This window comes from Hyla sarda, chromosome 4 (genome assembly GCF_029499605.1).
Source record: "Hyla sarda isolate aHylSar1 chromosome 4, aHylSar1.hap1, whole genome shotgun sequence".
Lineage (NCBI taxonomy): Eukaryota > Metazoa > Chordata > Amphibia > Anura > Hylidae > Hyla > Hyla sarda.
The window spans coordinates 40,850,982-40,866,768 of NC_079192.1; the positions used below are offsets into that span (position 1 = coordinate 40,850,982).

General features: G+C 45.7%; 1 protein-coding gene and 2 non-coding genes across 4 annotated transcripts in view; 1 reads left to right on the forward strand and 2 right to left on the reverse strand.

Moving 5' to 3' along the window:
- The window catches only part of LOC130366780 (hepatic lectin-like), a 55,242-nt gene extending 45,733 nt beyond the window's left edge, over positions 1 to 9,509 (reverse strand). The window contains exons 1-3 of one of the 2 annotated variants that reach the window (XM_056569140.1): positions 9,252 to 9,509; positions 7,621 to 7,714; positions 7,300 to 7,350 (exon numbers count right to left, since the gene is read on the reverse strand). The gene's annotated coding sequence lies outside the window, so the exon portion shown is untranslated. The remainder of the gene's footprint in view (positions 1 to 7,299; positions 7,351 to 7,620; positions 7,715 to 9,251) is intronic. The other variant, XM_056569141.1, reaches the window with a different exon arrangement.
- A 21-nt stretch (positions 9,510 to 9,530) lies between these two features.
- TRNAN-GUU (transfer RNA asparagine (anticodon GUU)) lies at positions 9,531 to 9,604 on the forward strand. Its single transcript has one exon. It is a non-coding gene; the product is annotated as a tRNA-Asn (tRNA).
- A 5,813-nt stretch (positions 9,605 to 15,417) lies between these two features.
- TRNAK-CUU (transfer RNA lysine (anticodon CUU)) lies at positions 15,418 to 15,490 on the reverse strand. Its single transcript has one exon. It is a non-coding gene; the product is annotated as a tRNA-Lys (tRNA).
- Between the last annotated feature and the right edge of the window lie 297 nt (positions 15,491 to 15,787).

The window sequence follows — 15,787 nt, forward strand, 5'->3', positions numbered from 1 at the left end:
TATGCTGCTCTGGACAGTTCCTAAAATAGACAGTGGAGCCAGCAGAGAGCACTGTGGTCAGACAAGAAATCCAAAAAGAAAAGTATTTCCTCTGTAGTATTCAGCAGCTAATAAGTACTGGAAGGATTAAGATTTTTTTTTTTATAGAAGTAATTTACAAATCTGTTTAACTTTTTGGCACCAGTTGATTTAAAAAAAAAAAAAAAAGTTTTCTACCAGAGTACCCCTTTAACCCCTTAAGGACCAAGCCTATTTTAACCCCTTAAGGACCAGGCCATTTTATACCTTAAGGACCGGAGCGTTTTTTGCAATTCTGACCACTGTCACTTTAAACATTAATAACTCTGGAATGCTTTTAGTTATCATTCTGATTCCGAGATTGTTTTTTCGTGACATATTCTACTTTAACTTAGTGGTAAAATTTTATGGTAACTTGCATCCTTTCTTGGTGAAAAATCCCAAAATTTGATGAAAAAAATGAAAATTTTGCATTTTTCTAACTTTGAAGCTCTCTGCTTGTAAGGAAAATGGATATTCAAAATATATTTTTTTTGGGTTCACATATACAATATGTCTACTTTATGTTTGCATCATAAAATTTATGAGTTTTTACTTTTGGAAGACACCAGAGGGCTTCAAAGTTCAGTAGCAATTTTGAAATTTTTCACAAAATTTTCAAACTCACTATTTTTCAGGGACCAGTTCAGTTTTGAAGTGGATTTGAAGGGTCTTCATATTAGAAATACCCCATAAAAGACCCCATTATAAAAACTACACCCCCTAAAGTATTCAAAATAACATTCAGTAAGTGTATTAACCCTTTAGGTGTTTCACAGGAATAGCAGCAAAGTGAAGGAGAAAATTCAAAATCTTCATTTTTTACACTCGCATGTTCTTGTAGACCCAATTTTTGAATTTTTGCAAGGGATAAAAAGGAGAAAATTTTTACTTGTATTTGAAACCCAATTTCTCTCGAGTAAGCACATACCTCATATGTCTATGTTAATTGTTCGGTGGGCGCAGTAGAGGGCTCAGAAGGGAAGGAGCGACAAATGGTTTTTGGGGGGCATGCCGCATTTAGGAAGCCCCTATGGTGCCAGGACAGCAAAAAAAAAACACATGGCATACCATTTTGGAAACTAGACCCCTCAGGGAACGTAACAAGGGGTAAAGTGAACCTTAATACCCCACAGGTGATTCACGACTTTTGCATATGTAAAAAAAATATATTTTTTTTTACCTAAAATGCTTGGTTTCCCAAAAATTTTACATTTTTAAAAAGGGTAATAGCAGAAAATACCCCCCAAAATTTGAAGCCCAATTTCTCCCGATACAGAAAACACCTCGCATGGGGGTGAAAAGTGCTCTGCTGGCGCACTACAGGTCTCAGAAGAGAAGGAGTCTTATTTGGCTTTTTGAAAGCAAATTTTGCTCTGGGGGCATGCCGCATTTAGGAAGCCCCTATGGTGCCAGAACAGCAAAAAAAAAACACATGGCATACCATTTTGGAAACTAGACCCCTCGGGGAACGTAACAAGGGGTAACGTGAACCTTAATGCCCTACAGGTGTTTCACGACTTTTGCATATGTAAAAAAAAATATTTTTTTTTACCTAAAATGCTTGTTTTCCCAAAATGTTTACATTTTTAAAAAGGGTAATAGCAGAAAATACCCCCCAAAATTTGAAGCCCAATTTCTCCCGATTCAGAAAACACCCCATATGGGGGTGAAAAGTGCTCTGCTGGCGCACTACAGGTCTCAGAAGAGAAGGAGTAACATTTGGCTTTTTGAAAGCAAATTTTGCTCTGGGGGCATGCCGCATTTAGGAAGCCCCTATGGTGCAAGAACAGCAAAAAAAAAACACATGGCATACCATTTTGGAAACTAGACCCCTCGGGGAACGTAACAAGGGGTAATGTGAACCTTAATACCCTACAGGTGTTTCACGACTTTTGCATATGTAAAAAAATATATATTTTTTTTACCTAAAATGCTTGGTTTCCCAAAATTTTTACAATTTTAAAAAGGGTAATAGCAGAAAATACCCCCCAAAATTTGAAGCCCAATTTCTCCCGATTCAGAAAACACCCCATATGGGTGTGAAAAGTGCTCTGCTGGCGCACTACAGGTCTCAGAAGAGAAGGAGTCACATTTGGCTTTTTGAAAGCGAATTTTGCTCTGGGGGCATGCCGCATTTAGGAAGCCCCTATGGTGCCAGGACAGCAAAAAAAAAAAACACATGGCATACTATTTTGGAAACTAGACCCCTCGGGGAACGTAACAAGGGGTAATTTGAACCTTAATACCCTACAGGTGTTTCACGACTTTTGCATATGTAAAAAAATATATATTTTTTTTACCTAAAATGCTTGTTTTCCCAAAAATGTTAAATTTTTTAAAAGGGTAATAGCAGAAAATACCCCCCAAAATTTGAAGCCCAATTTCTCCCGAGTACGGCGATACCCTATATGTGGCCCTAAACTGTTGCCTTGAAATACGACAGGGCTCCAAAGTGAGAGCGCCATGCGCATTTGAGGCCTAAATTAGGGACTTGCATAGGGGTGGACATAGGGGTATTCTACGCCAGTGATTCCCAAACAGGGTGCCTCCAGCTGTTGTAAAACTCCCAGCATGCCTGGACAGTCAACGGCTATCTGGCAATACTGGGAGTAGTTGTTTTGCAACAGCTGGAGGCTCCGTTTTGGAAACAGTGGCGTACCAGACGTTTTTCATTTTTATTGGGGAGGGGGGTTGCATAGGGGTATGTGTATATGTAGTGTTTTTTACTTTTTATTTTATTTTGTGTTAGTGTAGTGTAGTGTTTTTAGGGTACAGTCGCACGGGCGGGGGGTTCACAGTAGTTTCTCGCTGGCAGTTTGAGCTACGGCAGAAAATTTGACGCAGCTCAAACTTGCAGCCGGATACTTACTGTAATCCTCCGCCCATGTGAGTGTACCCTGTACGTTCACATTGGGGGGGGGGGGGGGGGGAATCAGTGCAAAACTACAACTCCCAGCATGTACGGTCTATCAGTGCATGCTGGGAGTTGTAGTTTTGCAACCGCTGGAGGCTCCGTTTTGGAAACAGTGGCGTACCAGACGTTTTTCATTTTTATTGGGGAGGGGAGGGGGGCTGTGTAGGGGTATGTGTATATGTAGTGTTTTTTACTTTTTATTTTATTGTGTGTTAGTGTAGTGTAGTGTTTTTAGGGTACAGTCGCATGGGCGGGGGGTTCACAGTAGTTTCTCGCTGGCAGTTTGAGCTGCGGCAGAAATTTTGCCGCACCTCAAACTTGCAGCCGGATACTTACTGTAATCCTCCGCCCATGTGAGTGTACCCTGTACGTTCACATTGGGGGGGGGGAACATCCAGCTGTTGCAAAACTACAACTCCCAGCATGTACGGTCTATCAGTGCATGCTGGGAGTTGTAGTTTTGCAACAGCTGGAGGCACACTGGTTGTGAAACACAGAGTTTGGTAACAAACTCAGTGTTTTGCAACCAGTGTGCCTTCAGCTGTTGCAAAAGCTACAACCCCCAGCATGTACGGACAGCGGAAGGGCATGCTGGGTGTTGTAGTTATGCAACAGCTGGAGGCATACTACTTTGGCTGGGGATGCTGGGGATTGTAGTTATGCAACAGCTGGAGACACACTGGTTTGCTACTTAACTCAGTGTGCCTTCAGCTGTTGCAAAACTACAACTCTCAGCAGTCACCGACAGCCAACGGGCATGCTGGGAGTTGTAGTTATGCAACCACCAGATGCACCACTACAACTCCCAGCATGCACTTTAGCTGATTGTGCAAGCTGGGAGTTGTAGTTACACAACAGCTGAAGGTACACTTTTCCATAGAAAGAATGTGCCTCCAGCTGTTGCAAAACTACAAGTCCCAGCATGCCCATAAGGGCATGCTGGGAGTTGTGGTGGTCTGCCTCCTGCTGTTGCATAACTACAGCTCCCAGCATGCCCTTGTTGCATGCTGGGAGCTGTTGCTAAGCAACAGCAGGAGGCTGTCACTCACCTCCAACGATCCTCGCTGCACCAGGTCAGTCCCTCGTCGTCTCCGCCGCCGCCGCTGCTCCTGGGGCCCCGATCCCAACAGGGGCGCCGGGGATCGGGGTCCCCAGCACCCGGGGTGCACGTCCCGCACCCGCTCACGTCCTCCGGAAGAGGGGCGGAGCGGGTTGCGGGAGTGACACCCGCAGCAGGCGCCCTGATTGGTCGGCCGGTAATCCGGCCGACAAATCAGGGCGATCGTGAGGTGGCACCAGTGCCACCTCACTCCTGCAGGCTCTGGCTGTTCGGGGCCGTCGGAGACGGCCCCGAACAGCCTGTAATTCCGGGTCACCGGGTCACTGGAGACCCGATTGACCCGGAATCCGCCGCAGATCGCTGGACTGAATTGTCCAGCGATCTGCGGCCATCGCCGACATGGGGGGTCATAATGACCCCCCTGGGCGATATGCCCCGATGCCTGCTGAACGATTTCAGCAGGCATCGGGGACCGGCTCCGCTCCAGATGGTTGCGGGGGGCCGGTAAAACACATGACGTTCTCATACGTCATGTGTCCTTAAGGACTCGGAAATGGAGACGTATGAGAACGTCATGTGTCCTTAAGGGGTTAAACTTAAGGACAAGGCCAATTTTATTTTTGCGTTTTCGTTTTTTCTTCCTCGCCTTCTAAAATACATAACTCCTTTATATTTCCATCTACAGACCCATATAAGGGCTTGTTTTTTGCGTGGCCAATTGTACTTTGTAAAGAAACCTCTCATTTTATCATAAAATGTATGGGGAATGCAAAAAAAAAAATTAAATGAGGAAATTTAAATGAAAATCACAATTTGGCACATTTTGGAGGGTTTCGTTTTCACACTGTACACTTTACGGTAAAAATGACATGTGTTGTTTATTCTGTGGGTCAATACGATTACAATGATACCCATGGCTAGATACTTTTATATTTTTGTACCGCTTAAAAAAAATCGAAAACTTTTTGTACAAAATCAGTAATCTAAAATTTCCCTGTTTTGACCACCTATAACTTTTTCATTTTTCCGTATATGGGGTGGTATGAGGGCTAATTTTTTGCACCATCATCTGTACTTTTTATCGATACCACATTTGCATATATAAAACATTTAGATCATTTTTATTATTTTTTTTTGGGAATAAAATGTGACAAAAAAGCAGCATTTTTGTAATTTTTTTTTATTTTTTAAGTTTACGCCGTTCACCTACGGGATAATTAACATTATATTTTGATAGTTTGGACATTTACGCATGTGGCGATAATAAATATGTTTATTAAAAAAACCATTTTTACGCTTTTTGGGGGTAAAATGGGAAAAACTGAAGTGCTGACTCCCGTCGGCTCATTTTTGTCCCGTATGCGGTTTTCCCACCGGACCTAAAACCGTGGTGGACCACGGTTTTAGATCTGGAGGGAAAACCGCATACGGGACAAAAATGAGCCGATTGGAGTGAGCGCTTCACTCCGGTTGGCTCACTGAAATACATTACATATGGGCCGTATACAACAGGGATACGGGAGCGCCAGGTTTTAGCTCCCCCCAGCCGTAGGCGGTCCCGTATTGCATATAACGTGATGTGAACCCAGCCTGAGCCCGGAGCTGGCTTACAAAACGGCTTTGGAGAGCAGATTTTTATATTTCCCACTGGCAGTGGGATATAACAACTGTACAAAGGAGCCCATTTTCTCCTCGCTCCCCTCACTTCTAATGACGGGGACACTTATTTACATCCTCCCTTGTCTCCCATCCGCCTACACTACACATCTCCCATCTGTCTGCTACCTGTTGCAAGACTACAACTCCCAGCATGCCCATACAGTGAGGGCATGCTGGGAGTTGTAGTATTGTAGCAGGTGGGAGATGTGCGGCGCGGGCGGGAGACAAGGGGGGGATGTAAATCAGTGTCCCCGTCATTAAGTTATGGTAGCGGGGATAGAATCATACGGAGCCCGGGCAGATGCGGAGTGATGCCAGCCTGGGTTCCTTTTTAACATACATCGGAGCCACAGAGTTTTAGTCCCATCTGTAAGATCAAATTTCCCGCTGGGTCCCGTGATTGTCCGGGACTGAGCAGCCAATCACGGGACCCAGCGGGAAATGTGAAATTACAGTAGGGACTCCAAAAACTCTGCGGTGCCGAAGTATATTAAAAGGAGCCCAGGCTGGCATCACTCTGCAGCTGCCCGGGCTCCATCTGATTCTATCCCCCTTACTCTATATAACTTATAGGAGTACTCCGGCGTGCACTTTTCTTATTGTATCCGGTTCGGGCTGCAAAAAAGAAAACAAACTTTTTTGCCTACGCGCCCCCGGAGCTCCGGTACACTCTGGTAAAGGTGTTCGGTCGCCGGGCTGTTTGCTTCATACTTCCTGTTAGCCCGGCACGTCACACGGAGCTTCAGCCTATCACCGGCCGCAGCGATGTCTCCGGTACAGCCCGGCGACCGAACACCTGTACCGGAGTGTACCGGAGCTCCGGAGGCGCGTAGGCAGGCAAGAGAAAGTTTGTTTTCTTTTTTTTTGCTGCCCGACCGGATAAAATAAGAAAAGTGCGTGCCGGACTACTCCTTTAAAGGAGTAGTCCAGTGGTGAACCCAGGGGTGAGCAACTTATCCCCTATCCTAAGGATAGGGGATAAGTTGCAGATCGCAGGGGGTCCGACCCCTGGGGCCCCCCGCGATCTCCTGTACGGAGCCCCGACAGCCCGCGGGAAGGGGGCGTGTCGACCTCCGCACGAGGCGGCGGCCGACACGCCCCCTCAATACAACTCTATGGCAGAGCCGAAGCGCTGCCTTCGGCAATCTCCGGCTCTGCCATTGAGATGTATTGAGGGGGGCGTGTCGGCCGCCGCTTCGTGCGGGGGTCGACACCCGCTATCTGGATGGAGAGCCGAGGCCCCGTACAGAGAGATCGCAGGGGGCCCCAGCGGTCGGACCCCCCTGCGATCTCAAACTTATCCCCTATCCTTAGGATAGGGGATAAGTTTTTCACCACTGGACTACCCCTTTAATGAGGGGACGGGGACACTGATTTACAACCCCCCCCTGTATCCCATCCGCCCGTGCCGCACATCTCCCGCCCGCTACAAGACTACAACTCCCAGCGTGCCCTTACAGTGAGGGCATGCTGGGAGTTGCAGTCTTGTTGCAGGCAGGAGACGTGCGGCGCAGGCGGGTGGGAGACAAGGGGGGGGGGGGGGATGTAAAGCAGTGTCCCTGTCCCCTTTCGTTAATCATTTTATTACCGTTAAAAAAAAAAAAACCTTGGTCACCGTACTCCTCCGAATCTAAAGTAATCCACAGGATACACGGATCTGAAATGAGAAGTAAAAAAAACAAAAAATTAGTTAGTACATTTAGGGGAAAAAAGTGGTAAAAAAAAATTTTTATAAACACACACACACACATAAATATATATTGCAATTTTTTTTTCAAAGCTGTGAATTGGTGTTCTGAAGTCATTTCTTTGTTTTTGCTTATGTGAGCCAAAATGTATAAATTTATGATAAATGCGTCATACACAAGCAAAACTAAAGCAAAAAAATAAATAAAAAATAATAATAATGCCGACAGAACTCGCTTACCAAAGCAACGATGATAAATGTCTCCGATAGTCACTTAGAACGCTAAAGATGACGCCCTGTATCGCCAATTTACTTCGGAACTTAAAGGGGTTATCTGGATTAAGAAAAGAAAAAACGATTATTTTGTCCCCTTATGCACATGGCATTAACTCAGTAATATACTAGGGCAGTGGTCTCTAAACTGCAGACCTCCAGATGTTGCAAAACTACAACTCCCAGCATGCCCGGACAGCCGTTGGCTGTCCGGGCATGCTGGGAGTTGTAGTTTTGCAACATCTGGAGGTCCGCAGGTTGGAGTCCACTGTACTATGGCTTATCATTAAAGGGTACCTCTCATCAAATAAACTTTTGATATATTTTAGATTAATGAATGTTGAATAACTTTCCAATAGCATGTTAATGAAAAATCTGCTTCTTTCTATTGTATTTTTCCCGATCAGTCCTGTCAGCAAGCATTTCTGACTCATGCTGGAGTCCTAAACACTCAGAGCTGCCAGCCTGCTTTGTTCACAGCCAAACAGGCTGTGAACAAAGCAGGCTGGCAGCTCTGAGTGTTCTCCTTTGTGAACAAAGCAGACTGGCAGCTCGTAGTGTTTAGGACTCCAGCATGAGTCTGAAATGCTTGCTGCCAGGACTGGTAGGGAGACCCCTAGTGGTCATTTCTTCAAAGTGGAAAATTAAATAGAAAGAAGCATATTTTTTTAATAACATGCAATTGTAAAGTTATTCTGCATACATTAATCTATAATATATCAAAAGTTTTTTTTGATGAGAGGTACCCTTTAACCTGTAAGGGTATGTTCACACTGCGGAATCCCCGCGGAATTCCGCGAGTAAAAGTCCGCACAGTGAACATTACCGCGAGAGCCGTTCACACTGCGGAATTTCAGCGGCGGACAATTCCGCCGCTGAAATTGTTCTGCGCAAAGAAAGAACATGTTCATTCTTTGGCGGAAGTCCGCGAGTACTTCAATGGTGACAGCGCAGTGCCGCGCGGTCCTACCGCCGCCACCGGCTGCCAGTCTGAATTTCCGCTCACTGAATTCAGCGAGCGAAGATTCCGGTCACACACTGTAGTGTGAACATACCCTAAAATGGCTAACGCTGGGTGAAGTGCATGCCAACACTTCAAGTTAGACTTTTTCACTGCATTAGTCTATGGCACGGTTTCCCTACTAGTGTGCCTTCAGCTGTTTCAAAACTGCAACTCGCATCTTGTCTCTCTGGGCATGCTACGAGTTGTAGTTTAGAAACTGCTGGAGGCACAATGGCTGGGAATCATTAGTAAAAAAAAAAAAAAAAGTAATTAAAAAAAGTGTATAATTTACATTTAGGATTAAACAAAAAATAAAAACTAGCAGAGGATGGTTTCGATCCATCGACCTCTGGGTTATGGGCCCAGCACGCTTCCGCTGCGCCACTCTGCTGCACGTCTCCATACCCTGCATTATACTAATAAGCCAGCACTCTCCACACCTCCAGGCTCACACGTGATCAGAACAGCCCACAGCTTATTTCTCAGGGATCCCCACCTTGAACTATTCCTAGATAACAGACCTAAATACCGTAGCACACTCCATACAAAATGTGTCTAGCTCAGCTTACACCCCTGCAATTTACAATGGTTCTACCCAGAGCCGTGTCTCCTGTTCCCTCTGACCACGTGGTGCTGTTGTAGCCTCATCCTGTAGAGCTGTGCTGGAAAACGTATTCGGTTATCACAAGGGTCTTCAGAATGTGCTGAGTGGCCGCATTCTCCTGCAGGAAGTCCATCATGTGGGCGGCTCAGTGCAGGAAAGCTGGGTTGTTTACAGAGAACCGGTCACAAAGACGGTCAGGTCGTCCCAAGTACAAGAAGCATATAGCAGGACATGCTGGTACTAAGCATAGGATCAGCATTAGCAGCAGTTGTCTCTGTGGCGCAATCGGTTAGCGCGTTCGGCTGTTAACCGAAAGGTTGGTGGTTCAAGCCCACCCAGGGACGCTTAATGTTTTAGCAATTCTACATAATTGGAAATAACAATACAATATAATTTATTCTTGTTTAGTACTGTCTCACTGTGCAGCCATATAAGATATTTTTATATATTTATAATATGTTAAATTATTTATTATAATTAGTGCTATGTTAAAATTTTTTTTTTTTTTTTTTACATTAACCCCTTAACGACGAAGGGTGTAAATGTACGTCCTGGTGAGGTGGTACTTAACGCACCAGGACGTACATTTACGTCCTAAGCATAACCGCGGGCATCGGAGAGATGCCCGGATCATGCGCGGCAGGTCCCGGCTGTTGATCGCAGCCAGGGACCCGCCGGTAATGGCGGACATCCGCGATCCCGCAGATGTCCGCCATTAACCCCGCAGATGCAGTGATCAATACAAATCACGGCTTCTGCAGCATCGCGGTCACTTAAATGGATGATCGCATCGCCCGCAGCGCTGCCGCTGTGATCCGATCATCCAGCACGGCAGCCGGAGGTCCCCTCACCTGCCTCCGCTGCCTTCCTGGAGTCTTCTGCTCTGATCTGCCTTCCCGCAGACCAGAGCATGAGATCACCGATAATACTGATCAGTGCTATGTCCTATACATAACACTGAACAGTATTAGCAATCGAGTGATTGCTATTAATAGTCCCCTATGGGGACTATTAAAGTTTAAAAATAAAAGTAAAAAAATAAAGTAAAAAAAATGTGAAAAACCCCCTCCCCCAATAAAAACGTAAATTGTCCCATTTTCCCTATTTCACCCCCAAAAAGGGTTAAAAAAATTTTTATATACATATTTGATATAATCGCGTGCGTAAATATCCGAACTATTTAAATAAAATGTTAAATAAAAATTAATAAAAAATGTATTAAAAGTTTTATATAAGCAAATATGGTATCAATAAAAAGTACAGATCACGGCGCAAAAAATTAGCCCTCATACCGCCGCTTATACGGAAAAATTTAAAAGTTATAGGTCTTCAAAATAGGGGGATTTTAAACATACTAATTTGGTTAAAAAGTTTGTGATTGTTTTTTAAGCGCAACAGTAATAGAAAAGTATGTTATTCCGAGTCTCATTTTAATCGTATTGACCCAAAGAATAAATAACACATGGCATTTTTACCGTAAATTGTACGGCGTGAAAACGAAACCTTCCAAAATTAGCAAAATTGCGGTTTTCTTTTTCATTTCCCCACACAAATAGTATTTTTTTGGTTGCGCCGTACATTTTATTGTAAAGTGAGTGATGGCATTACAACGGACACCGGAGGCCCTGGGGGAGCGAAGGAAGGTATGTACATCTTAATTTTTTTACTGTCAGAAGTATGGGGGACAATTTTTATATTCTGGAGTTCTCCTTTAAGCATATTTTATTGTATCTTTTAAGATGCATTTAAAGGAACACTGTCACATGTTTTCTCCCGCACTGTCCACAGGTACTGACGGATAGTGCGAGAGACGCTGATTCCTATGATCCCTACCTTGCCCGGATCCGCCCAGCCGTTCGCCCACAATCTTAGTTTTATTATATGCGGAAATCTTGCTATAACTGGCATGGGCGGGGCTTCTGTAGCTTAACTGACACTGACGTCAGCGCCGCCTGTCCGCAGCGCCGCCCGTTTATGAATATTCATCCCCCCCTCCCTCCAGTTAGGAGCGGCGAAGAGAGGGAGAGCTGGAATATTCATAAACGGCGCTGACATCAGTGCCAGTTAACCTGCAGAAGCCCCGCCCGTGCCAGTTACAGACAGATTTCCACATATAATAAAACTGCAATTGCGAGCGTACGGCCGGGCGGATCCGGGTAAGGTAGGGCTCATTGGAATCAGCGTCTCCCACACTATCCATCAGTACCTGTGGATAGTGTGGGAGAAAACATGTGACAGTTTTCCTTTAATAAAATAAGACATTTAAAGGGGTATTCCAACTCCCAACACTTATCCCCCTATCCACAGTATAAGTGTCTGATAGCGGATGGGGCTGGAGGAGTTGTTGGGGGTCTGATCATTGGAAATTTCTCCCCCACAATCTAAACAGGGACTTAGGGGGAGATTTATCATTGAGTTTACCCCTTTTTCTTGTGTATTATTCTGCACAAAAATTTGCGCAGGGACTTTCATTTCGTCTTTTTTGATAGAGCAAAAAGCAAGTAGTCAATTTTTTTGTGTATTGTGGAATGCATTCTACAGTGGATACTAATTTATCATGTGCGTTTTTTTGTTTAGACAAATTTTTTTACGCAAATAAGTTTTTTTTAAATACACCATCAAAAAGGACATGTAGGAAAGTGTTCTACCAAGACAGCCGGGGGGATGCAGGAGCCGTCCCTTAAAGGAGTAGTCCAGTAGTGAACAAGTGGTGAACAACTTATCCCCTATCCTAAGGATAGGGGATAAGTTGTAGATTGCGGGGGGGCCGACCGCAATCTCCTGTACGGGGCCCCGACAGCCCGCGCGAAGGGGGCGTGTCGACTCCCACAAGAAGCGGCGGCCGACACGCCCCCTCAATACAACTCTTTGGCAGAGCCGGAGTGCTGCCTTCGGCAATCTCCGGCTCTGCCATAGCGATGTATTGTGGGGGCGTGTCAGCCGCGAATTCGTGCGGGGGTCGACACCCGCTATCTGTCCGGAGAGCCTGGCCCCCGTACAGAGAGATCGCAGGGGGCCCCAGTGGTCGGACCCCCTGCGATCTCAAACTTATCCTTAGGATAGGGGATAGGTTTTTCACCACTGGACTACCCCTTTAACACTGCTAAACTACAACTACTCCTATCATGGGACAGAGTCTGTCCCATGATGGGAGTAGTTGTACTGCAGCGCTAAGAGACGGCACTTGCACATCCCCCGGCTGCGGTACGATTTTAGGACAGTTAGGACTACTACTCCCATCATGGACAGACTCTGCCCATGATGGGAGATATAGTCAAGGGGCTGAGGTGCAGATCGCATCGGGTCATTTTTCAGAGACCCGCTGCGATCTGCATTTATTAACTGTACAAGGCGGCACATGCGGCTACACTGCGCTCCCCGTCGGCTCCTGTATACGCTGTCATAATTCATAATCCCCGCCGCGAGACAGGAGCTTTGATTGGTGAAAAACTATTAACCAATCAGAGCTCCTGTCTCCCGGCAGCGGGGATTATGTATTAGGAGAGCTGTATACAGGAGCCGGCGGGGGCGCAGTGTAGCCACATGTGCCGCCGTCTTGTACAGATAATAAATGTGGATTGCAGCGAGTCTCTGGAGTATGACCTGCTGCAATCTGCCCCTCAGCCCCTGTACTATAACTGCCATCATGGATAGAGTCTGTTCCATGATGGGAGTAGTTGTAGTACTGTAGCGCTGAGGGATGCCACTTGCACATCCCCCGGTGGTAGGACTTTTAGGACTACTACTCACACCATGGACATACTCTGTCCATGATGGGAGTTATAGTCCAGGGGCTGAGGGGCAGATCGCAGCAGGTCATTCTCCAGAGACCCACTGCGATCTGCATTTATTAAGTTAACAAGCCGGCGGCACATGCAGCTACACTGCACCCCCCGCCGTCTCCAGGCTCCTGTATACACTGTCATAATTCATAATCCCCACCGCCAGGAGATGGGAGCTCTGATTGAGGAATAGTTATTCACCAATCAGAGCTCCCGGCGGGGATTATGAATTATAAAAGCTGTATAGAGGAGCCGGCGGGGAGTGCAGTGTAGCCGCATATGACGCCAGCTTGTTAACTTAATAAATGCAGATCGCAGTGGGTCTCTGGAGAATGACCTGCTGCGATCTGCCCCTCAGCACTTGTACTACAAAGAGAGTCTGTACTGTAGCGCTGAGGGATGGCATTTGCACATCCCCCGACTGCAGGACTTTTAGGACTGCTACTCCCATCATGGACATACTCTGTCCATGATGTGAGTTATAGTCCAGGGGCTTAGGTGCAGATCGCAGCGGATCATTCTCCAGAGAACTGCTACGATTTATTAAGTTAACAAGCCGGCGGCACATGCGGCCACGCTGCCGGGACGGGAGCTCTGATTGGTGAATAGGTATAGCTATAGCTATTTTGAGAATCTCCCCCTCTGTGTACTTTATAAAGGTTTATGATTTTAGTTCGGCACACACTGCTCAAGGTTATAAGTCCATCTCCAGAGATCTAGATTTGCCTTTGTCCACATTGTGCAACATTATCAAGAAGTTTGCAACCCATGGCACTGTAGCTATTCTCCCTGGGTGTGGACGGAAGAGAAAAATTTATGAAAGGTGTCAATGCAAGATAGTCCGAATGGTGTGTAAGCAGCCCCAAACAAGTTCCAAAGATATTCAAGCTGTCCTGCAGGCTCAGGGAGCATCCGTGTCAGCGCGAACTATCCGTCGACATTTAAATGAAATGCAACGCTATGGCAAGAGACCCAGGAGGACCCCACTGCTGACACACAGACATAAAAGCAAGACTACATTTTGCCAAAATGAACTTGAGAAAGCCAAAATCCTTCTGGGAAAAACGTCTTGTGGGCAGATGAGACCAAGATAGAGCTTTTTGGTAAAGCCCATCATTCTACTGTTTACCGAAAATGGAATGAGGCCTACAAAGAAAAGACGGTACCTACAGTGAAATATGGTGGAGGTCAATTATGTTTTGGGGATGTTTTGCTGCCTCTGGCACTGGGTGCCTTCAATGTGTACAAGGCATCATGAAATCTGAGGATTACCAATGCACTGTACAGCCCAGTGTCAGAAAGCTGGGTTTGTGTCCGAGATCTTGGGTCTTCCAGCAGGACAATACGTCAAAAAGCCCCCAGAAATGGATGGCAACAAAGCGCTTGAGAGTTCTGAAGTGGCAGCAATGAGTCCAGATCTAAATCCCATTGATCACCTGTGGAGAGATCTTAAAATTGCTGTTGGGAAAAGGCCCCTTCCAATAAGAGAGACCTGGAGCAGTTTGTATAGGAAGAGTGGTCCAACATTCCGGCTGAGAGGTGTAAGAAGCTTATTGATGGTTATAGGAAGCTACTAATTTCAGTAATTTTTTTCCAAAGTGTGTGCAACCAAATATTAAGTTAAGGGTGTCAATAATTTTGTCCAGCCCATTTTTGGAGTTTGGTGACATTATGTCCAGTTTGCTTTTTTTCCTCCCTTTTTTGGTTTAGTTCCAATACACACAAAGGGAATAAACATGTGAATAGCAAAACATGTGTTACTGCAATCCTTTTCTGTGAGAAAAATTTCAGGGGTGCCAACATTTATGGCCATGACTGTATATAACATCCCTCCCTCCCATACACTTATTTTATTTATTTTTTTTTACATTACCTGGCTTGTTCGAGTACTGCTCGCAGAGTCCTTTTCCCGGAGTCCCTTTCGGCACCACACAGAAGGGTGATGTCCTCCTGCTCTGTGTGGCACCTCCACGCGACGTCACACGTCTCCCCAGCAACCACACAGCTCCCGTAAAGTAGCTCCGGCCGCGATACTTTACTGAGAGCTGCCGCGGCCATTCCCCGCAATGTGCTGACAAATAGTGGCCAATGCATGGCCGATATTTGTCAGCGCATTGCGTACCCCCATACCACCCGTGGCGTACCCCTAGGTACCTACTCGTACCACCGGTTGAGAACCCCTGGCTTAGAGAGCCCGTTTTTGGGAGATTGATAGGGGCCTAGTGGTGGGAATCCCCGCCATCAGATAGCGATACAGCATATGTTATTTGGGGCTGGATAACCCCTTTAAAAGTGCTTAGTACCCAGTATAAGTTTGAATCATCAAAACTAGAACTGAAAAGGGAATTCATTGCTTAATGTGAACAAAAACTCTTCGCCCAACGTGGGGCTCGAACCCACGACCCTGAGATTAAGAGTCTCATGCTCTACCGACTGAGCTAGCCGGGCACTTAATGTGTTAATTGAAAAAGAAAGGGATCTCTCAGAAATCCTCAAACTTCCACCAATAATTTTCCCTTTGTATGCAGCTGTTTTATAGTGAGTTCTATCATGTAAGAATAAATAGGTCCACTCAAAATATTTAAATGGGCACAGTCATAAAAAAAAATGTTTGATATATTGTAGAGACATCAAACATTTTTATCAGTCAGGACCTGAGTGTTCAGACTCCGACCAACCATGAGAACGAGCCTGGAGAAGTGCCCACATAGAGGGAGTGTTCTCTTATGGCTCTGTCATGTGACC